We start from the raw sequence: 17,729 nt of genomic DNA, 5'->3' as shown, positions 1-17,729 counted from the left end.
AAAAAGCTCCCCCAAGTGGTTTTAACAGGCAGAAAAGGTTAAGAATCACTGCTCTAACTAGCAGAACAAGCCCATCAAATTGAGACCAAAAACCAAGCTAGAAAACAAGAGTACTACTAGGCTGGGAGAGCCTGTCCTTTTGTGACTTGTGAATGTCCTGCAGTGAGTTTCCCCAGGGTCCAGCTCCCCGCAAAAGAGATGTCTTGGCCTAAAAATAATCCCTTCTTTTCTTTTGCTAATAGTTCCCTTACCCCCCCCCATTTTGCCTATAAAAACTTTCCATTTTGTATAACATCTTACAGGACCCTTCTAGTTGCTAGATGGCCCCGGTCATGAATCAATGAATAAAGCCAATTAGATCTTCAAAAAACAAACAAGCAAACAACAAAAAACAACCCTGTGTGATGAATACTTAGCACAAGTGAAATGGAGCAGGACCTTATGGTCCTTGTTCCCCCCTACCATGTCCTCAGCTTGCCTTTTGTCCATGGAAAAACTTTAACCAAAGAATAAGTTTAATCAGAGAAATGAGAAAATGCAGAAACAAAGGGAAACAGTCAAAGGAGAACAAATAATAATAGCTTAGTCATTAAATATAGTCAAGGACCTTTAGTTCCTCCTGAAGGGCTATAGATAATATCTTGAGCCATATCTTGTGAGCTGTCTTATGGATACTGAAACCCCTACCAGGAGGCAAAAGTTAACTATATGATGACCAGGCAGTAGCCATGACATAAGCTGCCACAGTTCTGAGAATTGGCCTCAAAGAAATGGAAACAAACCGACGCTGGAACTGAAGATTAACTGTACCTAAGACAATCAAGATGATCCTGGTTAGACCACGGTTAGACTAATTTCAAGATGCCTGTCAGAGATGAATGTGCTGTTTCTGCATGTGGCCCCCTCCCTCTGTCTATAAAAGCTCTTGCTCCCTGATTGTCAGGGGGGAGAGTCGGCCTTTGGACAGGCTTCCCCGCCCGCCCCCAACATCCAAAATAAAGCAAACTTTCCTTTCCACCAACCTTGTCTCTTTATTTACTTTTGAGCGGCGAGCAGCCAGACCCCACTTTCGGTTACAAAAGGACTGGTTACAACATATGAACACACAGCTGTCAGCCTCCTGATCTGGGAGGGCAGGTAGATGTGCTCATGATTTCTACTCTGGTCCTTGAGAGCAGAAGATGTTCATCAAATTCAGCTTCCCCTGAACAGTGAAATCTGATCTTAATATTCCCTTCAATACAGGGCATGTCTCTGTTAAACACATGCAATAGAAAGATAAATGATTATAATTAAACAATAAAAAAATTCATTTCTGGAATAAGGCCACCATTGGAAGCAGCTAATAGCAGTTAATACCTTAGAGAAATAGAGGATGAATTTGAGAAACAGTTCTGAAATGCAGAATTTAAATATTAAAGAAAGTGGTTTCTTTAATGCAGGTTTAAAATATTAAAGAGAGCCATTGATTCTCTATTAGAAATTTATTTTATGTATAATAGAATATGTTCATAGCATAATTGTTTTACCAATTGTAAAACACCATTGATGCTCAATAGAGCTATATTTTCATAAAGATATTGCAAATGACCTCAGCAAATTGCTGAATAACGTAATTATTACTCATCTTAAAATGTGTGTGTGTGTGTGCATGTGTGTGTGTGTGCACACATGGGCACATGCAAACCATTTTCTAATATTGGGTAAAGAGTTCTGAATATCTGGAAGGAATTATTAATTATGTGAAGAGATGCTGAAATAGACGGTGATTTGACTGTGAAGATGTTATCTTGGCAACAGAGTGACAGAGACATTAAACCTTGGTATCTTTCCAAGTGGACTTAAAAAGATATTATAAAGGTAGAAGCATGGAAGCAGTACTTTAAATGCTACCTAGGGATCTACTTTCCCCAGTGTGCTTTTATGAATTGGAAACTTTTTTTTTAATTCAGTTTATTCTCTCTATAATTTTGCACACATACAAAACCCTTTAATGGAAGTCTTGGTATGAGAAGTTAATTAAATTTCTAATTTGATCAAGTAAGAAATGTGGTGACTAAATGTTATAAATAATTTAAAGTCCATTTTGATAAAATTAATAAGAAAACAGAAATAACAGATGTGACCTAATAAAAACATTACTTGAAAGCTTAGGTATAGAAGTACTGATTGTCATAATATTAACATTTATTAAATCCAAATGATTAACAATGAACTTATTTTTTGAAGTTCAGTCTTGGCTTTCTAATTTAAAATGGTGAACTAAATATGTATGTAGATGTGTTTGTTTGTTTTCTCATTTTCCTCCCAAAGTCCTATTGAAATGACAGCAACAATCGACAGAGGGATGGAGTCTGTAATTCTGCTGACAGCTGAAGTATTGATGATTTCCTGGTACACACTAGAAGTTGTAGCCAGAAAGTGCACAGGACACAGTTGAAGCAGGGGAGGGACCCCAACCCTCACACCCCAACACACACCTCCATGCCTAAGAAGCAGGTGTGGATTGTGCTAACGGGGAAGGGAAGAAACCATGGAGGTATTAAAGGACTGTTTATGAATCTGCTGTGACATCACCACATTCACTTCCTTCAACTTGAAAACAACTGACCAAAGAGGTATTTACAAGAGACTAAAACCAGAAAACAAGCCAATTAGAGTGAGCCCCACAGAAATGAGCCAAGCCCAGGCATCAGCTAATCCCCAGCCTCATAGCTCGGGACATAATAAGGAGCACTGTTTTAAGCCATTGAGCTTTGGGGTTGTTTATCATTTTTAATTTTTTGTGGGGGGGTTGTTTATTGTTGCAGCAATAGCTAATGGACATAAAATTTGTAAATTTATGGAGCCAACTTAATCTTATTGAAGTCAGCGATCCTAGAGGCAGGATAGCCTGATCTCAGGGACATTTGCTACCGTTGATTTTCTAGAAATCTGAGGTGTGTGGGATTGAGCACGCTGTGTTCCATGGTTGGAACAGGCTGGTGCTGGTGTTATTGCATCCGAAGACATACAAGGGAGACACAACTAGTAAACTGAGATGAACAGATTGATATGAAAAATTCAACTCGGTTGCCTAAAAAAAAATGTATTGACGACAGGCCAATATCAGATTGTTAAAAATAGCGTCAATGGTTAATCAATCTCAAATAAATTTATTTTTATTTCTAACATTTATTTTATGCCAAAATTACAAACTTTGCTTGTAAAATTTATGATTCAAGAGGAGAACAAATTAAGCAATTCTTAATTTAAGGATCAAATCTTTCAGTGTGACAACTGCTCTAAGCAAGTATTTTATTTGCATTAAATGGCCAAGAAATGGGACACAAACACATGTTCTAAACTTTCCTTCCTCTAACTCATGTTAATTAAGTTTCAACTGTCTTGACATTTACATCTGGGGACTCATGTTTATGGCTCAAGCTGAGTTTTCATAAATTATAATATATCCCTTGGCCATGCGATTTTTTTAATCTTTCATGACTGACAATTTTACTAATATAAAGTCCAAGTATTTTATAAGGCTTTATTAAGTCAATCCAAATTGCATATACTTATACCTGCATTTTATAGTAAATATCTTATAGGAGAAAAGATAGCCCTGTGCATCTAGCCATGGTAAAATAGCCATTCATTTGACCTCTATTTCCATGCTGTCAGTTTCAGTAAAGGCAAAATATGGACAATCTTCTTTGACACTAACTAAAGTAAGACTCAAAAATATTTCTACCACATCACTATGGAATATCAATTCACATGTACATTATAAAACTTGAGTAGCTCTTAATTTCCTATGAAAAATACCACAGCTATACTTTCAGGAATTTCCATGTTGGGAGTGTCCAGGCCTGAAAGATGTATAAGTCCAGCTCATGGAACTGGTCATAGTCACAGGGCAGGAGGCATTTTTCAGAGCACTCTTTCCACAAACAATAGTTCTCCATGGTAGTACTTTAAAACAATATGGTTCCAAAGCCCTCGTTTTCCCCGAGTGAATAAATTAGTTCTCAGGAGAGTCCTGTATTCCAGTCAACTGAGAGATATGCGACCTTCCTAATTTCTTTTTCCAATCCAGGAGTCATTTGTTCTGAGGGTCCAGGGAGTTGGAGTCATGCGGTGACTTGCTTCCAGGACACTGGTGCCCCTCAGACTTTGTTGCTTTACAGTCTGTGATTAGGCAGAAGGTCAGGGGGAGGTGTCAGGAGGTTTTTAAAACTCCCTGCCTGAAAAGAAGGGTCCATTAAATACATTTCCAAAAGAAAACCCAATAACATCTTTCAATAATATTTCTGTTCACTAAGTTATAGAAGTAGAAGCAGAAAAGATATTGTAATAAAATTCTTATATTTCCTCTCTCTGATACCACTATGTTTTATAAAAATTTGTCATGTCCTGTACTGAAAATATTTGATTTTTATGTATTCAGTTCCTTAAAAATCTGTCTCTACTTAACTGAGATTCTGTGCCTGCCTCCTTCCTATCTCAGCATTTATATCCGCTGCTCTTTTATATGGCGCTGTATGCCCACGTGGTAGACAGCCATCTTTTAAATGTTTTCTGATGTATACTCTGCCTTATATTTAAACAACTGCGACAGCAAACCCCATTTAAGTGATGAAAATCTGACAAAGGTAAGGCAGATGTATAAACCTGGTCTATGACAGCTGCAGAAGTAGCCAATCAATTTATCTTTCAGTTTTCTAGGATTCAGTACAGAGGAATGAGTCCCAGCCACAAGGCTGACCTGTAATGTGACCAGATCCCCAGATGTGGTACCAGGCTCTTGGTCTGTTCTCAGATAAGTGTACTCCACAAGGACCTCATATAGTAGACCCTGAGTATGACACTAAGCAACATATTAAACAGCATGGTGTATTCATGGGGTTGCTCCTTTAAAAATCCCTCAAAGGTAGATGATAGTAATAATGCAAAAGTGTGTTTCAGAAAAAGCTGGTCTCTGCTGGGGCTAAAGCATGGTTCACACATTATTTATTTCATCCTGATGAAAGTGACATTTAAGCTCACACTTTATCTGGCTTAATAGGAAAATAAATTAGTGGACTGAGGGAAATCGAGGAATTAAAATTCCTATAGACCATCCTTAACAATCATTTTTTCAATCAACTTTAATTTTGTTCAAAAACAACAACAAAAGTGAATTCACAGTCAAGTACCCTGAAATGAACTTGACGTGCTGGTGCTCTGTTCTGCAGTGGGTGATAGGACCCATATGACCCATCAGGTGGCCAAACTCAGGGAAAGACTAGGTGTTCTGAGAACTTGCAGGCAGAGCCAAGATTTTCTGCAAAACAGGAACTGCAGAGCTGCTTCAGAGCAGGATTACATGGGTGACTGAGATAAGCAAGTTATGTGCCATACAGGGTAGTTGCTAGTATCAGTCCAATAAGATGTGTATGAGTGCAAGCAAACAGATGTGCTATTAGATTTGAGAATTTTCCATAAAACTTCATGGAACCAATGAAACTTCCTGGTTTATTCAGAATTAAAAGCATGGAATCACTGCCTACATCAGACTTTATAAATTTCAGAGATCATAAAACACATGCAAACACACAGAGAAATAGAGAGAGCACACACACCCTGGAGAAACATAGCATTGCCAAGTTTTCTGGCCAAATAAGGCCATAGAAGGCCTTTAAACACAAACATATGCCTCTTTATTTTTTAGATTTAATTTAATTTTTTATTGAAGTATAATTGATGTACAATATTATATTTGTTTCAGTATACAGTATAGTGATTCGATCTTTTTATACATTACCATGTGATCACCACGATAAGCCTAGTTACCATCTGTTACCATAGAAGGTTATTACAATATTATTGACTATATTCCCTATGCTGGACATTACATCTTTGTGACTTATGTATTTTATAACTGAAAGCTTAAAACTCTTAATCCTTTTCACCCATTTTGTCCATCCCCCTCACCTCCATTGCTCTGACAACCACTAGTTTGTTTACTGTATCTATTACTAGTCAGTTTCTACTTTGTTGTGTTTCTTTGTTTTGTTTTTTAGATTCCACATGTAAGTGGGATCATATGGTATTTTTCTTTGACTTATTTCACTTAGCATAGTACCCTCAAGATTCATCCATGTTGACATGGAGATATATATATATATATATATATATATATATATATATGCATATATCTCACATTTTCTTTATCCAGTCATCTACTGATGGACACAGGTTGCTTCCATATCTTGGCTATTGTAAGTAATGCTGCAGTGAACATTGGGAAGCATATATCTTTTTAAAATAGTGTTTTTGTATTCTTCAGATAAATATCCAGAAGTGGAATTGCTGGATCAAATGATAATTCTTTCTAATTTTTTGAGGAACCTCCATATTGTTTTCCATACTGGCTGTACCAATTTATATTCCCACCAACAGTACACAGGGTTTCCTTTTCTCCACATCCTTGACAGCACTTGTTACTTCTTGTTTTTTTGATAACAGTCATTCTAACAAGTGTGAAGTCATATTTCATTGTGGTTTTAATTTGCATTTCTCTGATTAGTGATGTTGAGCATCTTTTCCTGGGCTTACTGCCCACCTGTATGTCTTCTTTGGAAAAATGTCTCTTCAGGTTCTCTGACCATCTTTTAATCTGATTATTAGGTTCTTTTTGTTATTTGAGTTGTATGACTTTATTACATATTTTGGATATTAACCTCTTATTGGATATATGATTTGCAAATACCTTCTGTCATTCAGTAGGTTGTCTTTCTGTTTTGTTGATGGTTTTTTTTGCTATGCAAAAGCTTTTTAGTTTGATATAGTCCCCTTTATTTATTTTTGCTTTTGTTGCCCTTATCTGAGGAAATAAATCCAAAAAACTATTGCTAAGACCAATACCATAGAGCATACTGCTTAAGTTTTCTTCTAGGATTTTTACAGTTTCAGGTCTTACATGTAAGTTTTTAATCCTTCTAGAGTTTATTTTTGCATATGGTAGAAGAAATGGTCAAGTTTTATTCTTTTGCATGTGGCTGTCCAGTTTTCACTACAGCATTTATTGAAGACACTGTCTTTTCCTCTTTGCATATTCCTGACTACTTTTTCATAGATTAATTGACCATGTAAGTGTGGTGTTATTTCTGGGCTCTCTACTCTGTTCCATTGATCTGTGTGCCTGTTTTTGCGTCAGTATGATACTTTTTTGATTACTATAGCTTTGTAGTATAGTTTGAAATCAGAGAGCTTGAGGCTTCCTGCTTTGTTCTTCTTTCTCAAGATTGCTTTGCCTATTCAGGGTCTTTTGTGGTTCCATACAAATTTTAGGACAGTTCTATTTCTGTGAAAAATAGCATTGGAATTTTGATTAGCATTGCTTTGACTCAGTATATTGCTTTGGTTGGTATGGACATTTTAATAATATCAATTCTTCCAATCAGTGAGGATGGTATATCTTTCCACTGTCTTCTTAATTCATTTCATCAATGTCATAGTTTTCAGAGTATACATATTTTCACCTCCTTGGTTAAACTTATTTATAGATATTTATTTTTAGTGATGTAATTATAAATGAGATTACTTTCATTTTTCTTTCTGATTGTTATTAGAGTATAGAAATGCAACAGATTTCTATATATTTATTATGTACCTTGCAAATTTACAGAATTCATATATTAGTTCTAATAATTTTTTGGTGAAATCTTTGGGGTTTTCTATATATAGTCCATGTCATCTGCAAATAGTGATAGTTTTACTTCTTACTTTTCAATTTGAATGTCTTTTATTTCTTTTTCTTGTTTGAGTGCTGTGGCTAGGACTTCCAATACTACGTTGAATAAAAGTGGTGAGAGTGGGCATCCTTGTCTTGTTCCTGATCTTAGAGGAAATATTTTCTGCCTTCCACCATTGAATATGATGGTGACTGTAGACTTGTCATATATGGCCTTTATTATGTTGATATATGTTCCCTCTATATCCACTTTATTGAGAGATTTTTTTTTAATCACAAATGGATGTTGACTTTGTTAAATGCTTTGTGTGCATCTATTGAGATGATCGTGTGATTTTTATCCTTTGCTTTGTTAATGTGGTTATCACACTGATTGCTTTATGAATGTTAAACCATCCTTGCATTCCTGAAATATATCCCACTTGAATATGATGTATAATTCTTTTATGTATTGTTGAGTTCAGTATACTAATATTTTGTTGAGGATTTTTACATCTTCTGAGACTCCTATAATGAAAATGTTAATACAGTTGATTCTGTGCCAGAGGTCCCTTAAACCACCCTCCTATTCAAAATTCTGTATTCTTTTTTCTTCTCTGATTGAGTGGTTTCCACTATTCTGTCTTCCAGATCACTTATGTATTCTTCTGTGTCATCTAATCTGTGGTTGCTTCCCTCTAGTGAATTTTTTATTTTTTTGCAGTACATGGGCCTCTCACTGCTGTGGCCTCTCCTGCTGTGGAGCACAGGCTCCGGACGCGCAGGCTCAGCGGTCATGGCTCACGGGCCCAGCTGCTCCGCGACATGTGGGATCCTCCCAGACCGGGGCCCAAACCCATGTCCCCCACATCGGCAGGCAGACTGTCAACAACTGCACCACCAGGGAAGCCCCCTCTAGTGAATTTTTAATTTCAGTTATTCTATTTTTCAGTTCTGATTGGTTTTCTTATATTTTATAACTCTTTGTTGAAGTTATAAATGTGTTTCTCCATTCTTCTCCCTAGTTCAGTGAGCATCTTTATGACCATTTCTTTGAACACTTTATCAGGTAAATTATTTATCTCCATTTCATTAGTTGTTTTTTTTTTTCTAGAGTTTTATCTTGTTCTTTCATTTGTAACATATTCCTCTGTCTCCTCATTTTGTTTGACTTTCTGTGTTTGTTTCTATGAATCAGGCAAAACTACTACTTCTTGTGCTGAAGGTATGGCATTATGTGGGAGTTTTGTAGCTGTGCAGACTGTGTGTACCAAGTGGCTTTGGTGGACTGGCTGGGGCTGAAGTGGACACAGGCTGGGGGCATGCTGGAGTGAGCTTGACAAGATGGCTAAAGCACCAGGTGCTTTTCAGACTGCTGCCTCTGTGCTGGGACTCAGAGTGAGTGAGTTTGTGCTCAAGATCCTTAAGAGAAAATTCTAGGTGCTCGATAGCCCTCCAGGTCTCCCATATTTAAGCTTTGCTGGTTTTCAAAGCCAGATATTATGGGGGCTCATATTCCCAGTGCGTGTTCCCAGGGCTGAGGTGCCCAATGTGGGACTCAGACCTCTCACTCCTAGGGAGGACCCCCATGTTTGTGATATCCTCTCCTGCATGTGGGTTGCTGCACCAGGTTTGTGGGTCCTGATTAGATTGTGTCTCTGCCCTTCCTACCAATCTCAATGTGTTTTGTTTTTCTGTATGTCCTTAATTGTAGAACAGTCATTCTGCTAGTTCAGGTCATTCTCAAAGAGAGTTGTTCTATATGTAGCTGTAATTTTGGGTGTCCTTTGGATAAGGTTGGGTCAGGAGCTTCCTACTCTGCCATCATGATCCCACCTTCAAGCCTATGTCTTTTGTATCTGTTATTACTACTACTTCAAAATGAAAAATACATCAGTGTATATAAAATAAAAAATAGACCTAATAGTAAAAAAAGGAGTCTTTAAAATTTTTTAAAAATTACTTTATAACACTGTCTTTATTTTTCTCATTTTTCTAAAGATAATTAAAGTTTATCCATATTTTGATCCTCTTTTTGTCACTTTCATTGGGGTGTGATAAGCCTTAGCAAAGGTCAGTTAAATGCCTGTGGTTAACATGACACTTTATACAAAGATTTCACAAAAACTTATGCTTAATTTAAGACTTCAGATTTATGATTACATAATGATAGAGTTTAGTGTTTTATTTCAATTAAAACCATTTTGTAGGAGGGTATTTTATTTCTGATAAAATAAAAGCCTGAAAATGTTCTATTGCCTACCATGTTTGGGTAAAATTAACCATTCTTAAAGTCCAGAAGCTCACTGAAATCCAGAGAGTCAATGAATTGTTTTAATTTTCATAGAATCTCAAATTGGAAAGTTGAATTTGGGTGAGAGGTCTACAATTTGAAAAACTTGAAAACAAAATTGGATTTTTTGCCGGTGTTTGGAGGTGAACAACATTAATTTGCTGCTCCTCACAGTTGTAGGAACAACAAGTGCCTGTTTTGTGGGACTCCCTCCAAGCCACTTTCCCCACTGCCTGCTTTCCCATCCTACTGCTTTCCTTTACATACTTCAACAACAGCCTTTAGGTTCATTTGTGGCTCAAGTAAAATGAGACCTTGAGGTATTTGTGGCTCATATATAAGATCTTGGCTCCCCCAAAACTGCTATTTCACCAATAGATAATCAGCTCCATCAGGAAATGGATTGTGTCTGTGAAAGTCATCATTTCATGCCAAGAGCTAAAACAAAGTGGTCAAACTGTTCTTCAAAACTCTACCGAGTGCTCTAATAAAATTTAGCTATTCTGTTATAGACACAAACATAAACTACTAAATATAATTATTTCTCTCAAAAGAATTATGATAACTTGTAAGTTCATACTTGCTAGTCAAGAGAAATTACAGTCTATTCAAAGTTTTGCTGCCATGAAGCCCTCTTGATTTTGAGTGCAAATGACTCTGAGTTTCAGATTCTTTTAAACATGAATTAACTGGCCAAACACAGGAAGAAACAGGCAGTCTGATATAAATAAACCTAGATCATGTATATAAAGGATATCTAATGACTATGACCGCTATTGGTATGATAAGTCTAGCAACATGACAATTAAGCTGACTCTATGGGAGAAAACAGAATCTCCATTGTTTGAAATAATTTTGCAGCTCTGAGGCAAACTGTTTTAATATGTGACCTTCAAAACTCAATTTACATAATTTGCATGATTTTTTAATAAAAATAATTTCCAATAAATGTTAGATTTAAATATTATATTAATTTAGATCAATATTAAATTTAAATTTCCAATAAGTATTAGATCCACATGTACAAAAACAAATGATAGATAAAGAAAACAGAATACATTATTTTGTCCTTCAATCATCCCAGATCAATGAGCATTCTGACTACCACCTAGGAGACCATGTTACATCCTTAATCACCCCCGTGTGGCTTTTCTCCTAGGGTACCCTGATCCTTCACATAGATAGGCTTGAGCTGTGCACAATGACAACTAGATCATGGCATTAGGGTTTAGTGTTCAACCCACTGTCCTGTTTGTAGGGTGTTGAAAGACAATGTTGGTTTTACCATCATTGTACTTATAATGACTTTGTTTCTGGACCTAACTCCTAACTCCAGAGATGAAAGGTCTTGGGGGATTGTGGTGGAGGTCAGGCTGGTAGTGCCCACAGCTAAGAACCCATCACTGGTCTCTCATCATCTCTGAGGCCAATATGCTCTTTGGCTTAAAAGATGAAACTCATCATATCAATACTTCTTTTCATAATTTTGCCATCCCAGAAAGTATATCCTCTTCTTTAGCTCTTAATATTATTTTCACTAATCGTGAGTGCTTTCTTACATTAGATGTAAGCATTTATAGAAACAATATTTTCATATACTAGTGGTTCAAATGTACTAAGAGACAATTTTTACATGCCAATACATGATAGTTTTAGTTCTTCAATTGAAGAGTATTTTATATTTACCAAGGAAAAATATCTTTCACAATATTAAAGGTGTTCAAGTTAAAAAGCTAGAGGTTTTATAACTCAGAGCCTAAAAGTTTCATCTCCTACCTCAAACTGCCTGAATACAAAACCCGTTTCACTTAAGTGCTTACTAGACAGGTAACATTGGCAAGTCACTTAACCTCTGCCCCTTGGTGATTGTCATAAATACCTGCCTTACAGAGGTGTTGTGAAGATCAAATTAGATGAAGAAATTCACCTCAAGTGCTCAAGACAAAGCTGGGCCCAAAGGATGAGTTAATCAGTACCAGCAGTTTATGATTGTAAATTCGCATGATACCACATAAAACGTCAGCAAAAGTCTGATTATGAAAAGGGGCAAGAGGTTTGGATATTTTAAAGACTCATGAACTCATTCATGCTTTTTTTAAACAATTAATTATTAGATGCCTGCTCTGTACTAAGTATTGCCTTTAGTGTTAGAACCACATAAAAAGATAAAATCTTAAAAGAGAATAACAAAAACACATATTTATGTTAAAGAACAGTTAATATCTCCATGGACAGTGGAAATACCTTCAGAACAATGAATGAAACTACAGCCTGAGTCTCTCTGGACTCCAGTTCTTAAAATGAGTGACAGCAGATGATCGGGAGATGAGTTCCTGAAGGTTACTGGGGAAGAGTGAGCCCCACAGAAGAGGTTTGACGGGAGTCACCTGGGGGCACAGAGCTGTGGGTAAGACCCTTCTGCAGACAAATCCCTGGAGCTGAGTAGAAGCTGATACAGCATCCAGAGGCTGCTCCATGCTGCTATTCCAGGTGACCACCAACCTATCATCTAATAAGCATCCAGGTGTAAGTAACACTCAGAGTGCCCAGGAGACTGCCCACTGCCCCCTCACACATTTACTTACATACAGCCCAGGAAGGACCAGTGATGGTTACCTGTGCCCTTGGAGAGCAGACACTATGTTGGCCCACTTTGTAGGGTGATGGGGCACCAAAGGAAAGCCCCCTGCCTCCTTAAAAGGGAAATTGAGAGAGTTAAGATGGCGGAGGAGTAGGAAGATGTGGAGATCATCTCTCTCCATGGATGCATCAGGAGTACATCTATAGATGCAACAGTTCTCACAGAACACTGGCTGAACACCAGCAGAAGAAACTGGACACCAGAAAAGACCATAGATATCCCTGCATAAGTGGGTAGGACAAAAAAAGAAGGGAGAAGGAGGAGGAGAGGCAGCAGGACAGGACCCACAGCCCAGAGCAGGGGAGCTGAAGCAGAGGAGAGATTCCCAAATTTGGGGAAACCCCCTCTCTGACAGGGAAATCGATTGGGACAGAAAGGAAGCATTTGAGGCTGTCAAAAGAGGGTGAGGTGGCTGATCTGTGGCAGACGAGATAGAGTGAGAAATACACAGAAGGTCTGTACCACAGCCCTATGTGCCCTGGACTGGGACGTGTGTTCACAGGTGTGCAAGGGGGCTGGGAGCTGAAGCGTGGGGATTGGAGAACAGGCCTGGAGCGAGAACTACTGTTGGCTGTAGGGAGACGGGAAGGAGGAAATTCACAGCAGAGAATGCCTACAGAGGAAGACCGACTGCCGTGGAAGCAGGGCGCTACTGCTGAGTCACACAGAGGGAGAGGAGCCACTATTGTAGCCTCTTTCTCCCCACACACTGGCCCCTGCTGACAAACAATGAAAGAAGACCTCTCAGGGTGAGTCTTCACGTACCTCATGCCAAGAGCCAGAAAAGGCCCTCACGAGGGCCATATTTTTTGCACCTATGGCTGCAGGCTTCCCTGTGCATTTGGCGCCCCCAGGGCTCCTGCAACCCAAGCAGTCATACCACCTCTGTGCCCTGGCCTCACTGGGGCAGACCCAAGAACTCTAAGGCAGCCTCAGGACCAGACTCCTGTGGGTGGACCACACGCAGAGGTGGGGATAAAACCAAAGCTGAACCCCAGGGACAGGGCGACTAAGGAAGAGGACTGAAAATCTTTCCATCAGCTCTACAAGCTGCAGATTAACCCCGCAATCAGGTAGGTAGACCCTGCGTCCATGGAATATCTTGAGTAGACAATGAGTGTTCCCACAAATGAAAACAGTCTAGCTCTGGCAGCTGTGGACTTTCGGGGCAGCACATGCAGGAATTGGGCCACATCAGAGTCTGAGTGGTCCCCACAGGGCCCACAGCAGGTCCAGAGACCAGCCTAGAGGCAGAGGAGCGCCTACTGGGGAGGCAGAGGTGGGCTGTGGCTCACAGCATGTTGCAAGGACACTTACAGGGGAAACCCCAGGGAAACATAATTATTACTATTAATTTTATCATGTTTTGATTCATTCTGTTGTTTGTTCTGGCTTTTTTGGAGTTTTTTTTTCGTTTGTTTGATTTTTTGTTTGATTGGTTGGTTGGTTGTTCTTGTTGTTGTTTTCGTATTTTTTTTCTTTTTTATTTAGTCTTTTGGGATCTTCATGTTTTATAACATTTTTAAAATGTATTTATATTTTTATTTTGCTTTTCTCTTGTTCTGTCTTTTTTCTCTTTTCCCTTTTTCTTTCTTTTATTTTTTAAATCATTTCTGTTGGTCTGTTTTGTTTCTTTGCTTCATTCTTCAACTGGTACTCTGCTTTGGTTTTGTTTTTGTGTTATTATTAGTCTTTTTTTTTTTTTTTGCGGTACGCGGGCCTCTCCCTGTTGTGGCCTCCCGCTATTGTGGCCTCTTGCGTTGCGGAGCACAGGCTCAGCGGCCATGGCCCACGGGCCCACGGGCCCAGCCACTCCGCGGCATGTGGGATCTTCCCAGACTGGGGCACGAACCCGTGTCCCCTGCATCGGCAGGCGGACTCTCAATCACTGCACCACCAGGGAAGCCCTTATTAGTCTTCTTTTTAATTGTTTGATTTGTTCTTGAGTTCTTTTGTTTGTCTGATTGTTCTCTTCCTTTTTGTTTTATTTGGTTCTGTTTTTGTTTCTTTTGTGTGTGTGCATGTTTCCCTGTTTTTGTTTTTGTTTGTTTGATTTTACTTTTTACAATTTGTCAGGGGTTTTGTTAGTCTTCTTTTTTTTTTAATCCTTTTTTTTAAAATCCCCTTTATTGCCGGGATGAGCAACTTTCAGGGTCTGGGTTCCATGACTGGAAGAGAGGCCTGAGGCTCTGGAATGGGAGCACCAAGTCCAGGATGCTGGACCACTAGAGAAGTCCCAGCCCCAGGAAAGATTAATCACTGAGAGCTCTCACAGAGGTCTCTATCAGAATCCAAGACCCAGCTCTACCTAAATGTCTGCAACTCCCAGAGCTGGACACCTCACACCAAAAAATAAACAAGGCAGGAACACAAACCCATCAATCAGCACACAGACTACCTAAAGTCATACTAAGCTCACAGATACACCAAAACACACCACCTGACATGGCCCTCCTCATCAGAGGGAAAAGATTCAGCTCCACCGACCAGAGCACAGGCACCAGTCCTTCCCATCAGGAAGCCTACCCAAACACTAGACCAACACCACCACCAGGAGCAGAGAACAGAAGCAAAAGGAATGACGACACTACATCCTAGGGAAAGGAGAACACAAATACTGTAAAGAAGACAAAATAAGAAGACTGAGAAATATCTTATAGACAAAGGAGCAAGATAAAAATCCACAACACCAAAAAAATGAAGAGGAAATAGGCAAACTACCTGAAGAAGAATTCAGAGTAATGATAGTAAAGATGATCCAAAATCTCAGAAATAGAATAGAGAAAATACAGGAAACATTTAACAAGGACCTAGAAGAACTAAAGAGCAAAACAAATATATATAATGAACAAATACATATAATGAATATATAATGAACAACACAATAACAGAAATTAAAAATACTCTAGAAGGAATCAATAGCAGAATAACTGAGGCGGAAAAATGGGTAAGTGAGCTGGAAGATAGAATGGTAGAAATAACTGAAACAGAGCAGAATAACGAAAAAAGAATGAAAAGAATGGAGGACAGCCTCAGAGACTTCTGGGACAACATTAAGCACACTGTAGGACAGTCTCAGAGATCTGTGGCAACATTAAGCATACAGTCCTGAATACAGCTAGAGGAAACAAAATCACCTTACCTATAGAGGAACAAAGAAATATATCCAACTTCTCAGAAAACATGCAAAAAGAAGAGAATGGATTGTAAGATTTAAATTATTAAGAGAATAAAACCACCAACCTAGAACTCTTTCTTTAACTTGTGAAATTATCCTTTAAAAGTGAAGGAAATAAAAAGACTTTTTCCAGACAGACAAAAGTTGAGGGAATCTGTTATGAGTAGACCTGCTTTGATAAAAAATTAAAAGTTCTTTAGAAAGAAGGGAAAGGACATGCATCAGAAATATGGATTTATATTAAAAAGGAAGACCATTGAAAAGTGAAGGTAAAAAAAATGTTTTTCTTATTCCTAATTCATCAGATAACAATTATTCAAAATAATAATGTCAACAGTGTATTCAAATATATATGTTTATGGGAATATATTTATATATACACACATTTGTATAAGTGTAATAAATGAAAGCAAGGATACAAGGGATGGGAGGCAGGAATTAGGATTACTTTGTTGTTATCAGGTACTCACACTATGCATGAAGTAGTATAAGTGTTATATGAAAGTGGATTTGGATTAGCTATAAATGCATATTGTAAATTCCTGTGCATTCACTTAAAAAAGTAAAAAAAGAAGCTGATATGCTAAGAAAGGAGAGAAAATGGAATATAACATGTGCAATTAAAACCTTAAAAGGCAGAATAAGAGTGGAAGACAAAAATAAGAACAAAGAACAAGGGCAACAAATAAAAAAACAGTAATGAATATGGTAAATTACACATCCAACTATGTCAATAATTGCTTTGAATGTCAACAGTCTGCATCTATTAAAAGATAGAAATTGTCAGAGTGGCTCTAAAAACAGGAACCAACTATATTTTTGCCAATAACAAACTCACTTTAGGTATTCTATATGTAAACTCACTTTATATATACAACAAATGTAAATACATAGAAAAAAATGTACCATGTTACATATTGATAAATGGGTCAATTCTCCAAGAAGACATAACAATCCTTATCTTGTATGTGCTTAAAAACAGAGCATCAAATTATGTGAGGCAAAAACTAATAGAAGTGCAAAGAGATGGATCCACTATCATACTTGGAGACTTCAACCTCTCTTCCTCAGAAATGGACATATCCAGCCACCAAAAAAATCTGACCAATGTCTCTCATAAACATAGATCCTACACACACACACACAAAAAATCCTCCACAAAATATTAGCAAATTAAATTCAACAGTGTATAAAAAGAATGATACAACACAACTAGGTAGGATTTATCTCAGGTATGCAAGGATGGCTCAACATTTGGTAATCAATTAATATAATCCATCACATCAACATGCTAAAAAGAAAAATCACATGATGATATCAGTAGATGCAGAAAAAACATTTGACAAAGTCCAACACTTATAATAAAAACTCTCAGTAAACTAGGAACAGAGATGACCTTCCTCAACTTGCAAAAGTATATCTGCAAAAAACCTCCAGCTAACTTTACACTTAATGATTAAAAACTCAAAGCTTTCTCACTAGGATCAAGTACAGGGCAAGGATTTCCCCTCCACCACTCCTTTTCAACACTGTATGGAAAATTCTGGCTAATGTAAAAGACAAGATAAAAAATATAAAGATTTGGAAGGAAGAAATAAACTCTTTGTTCACAGATGAAAAATCCAACAAGAATTGGTCAAAAACTCCTGAAACTAAAAAGTGACTACAGCAAGTTTGTAGGATACAGAGTTAATATACAAAAATCAGTTGCTTTCCTATGTACCATTAATGAACAAATAGAATTTGATATTAAAAATACAATGTCAGTATGTTAGCACCCCAAAATATTAAATACTTAGGTATAGATCTAACAAAATATGTATAAGATCTGTATAAGGAGAACTACAAAATTCTAATGAATGAAATCAAAGGAGAACCAAATAAATTACAGATATTCTATGTCCATGGATAGGAAAACTCA

The sequence above is a fragment of the Delphinus delphis genome, chromosome 6, assembly GCF_949987515.2.
Source record: "Delphinus delphis chromosome 6, mDelDel1.2, whole genome shotgun sequence".
Lineage (NCBI taxonomy): Eukaryota > Metazoa > Chordata > Mammalia > Artiodactyla > Delphinidae > Delphinus > Delphinus delphis.
Note: the sequence above shows the minus strand (reverse complement) of the source record.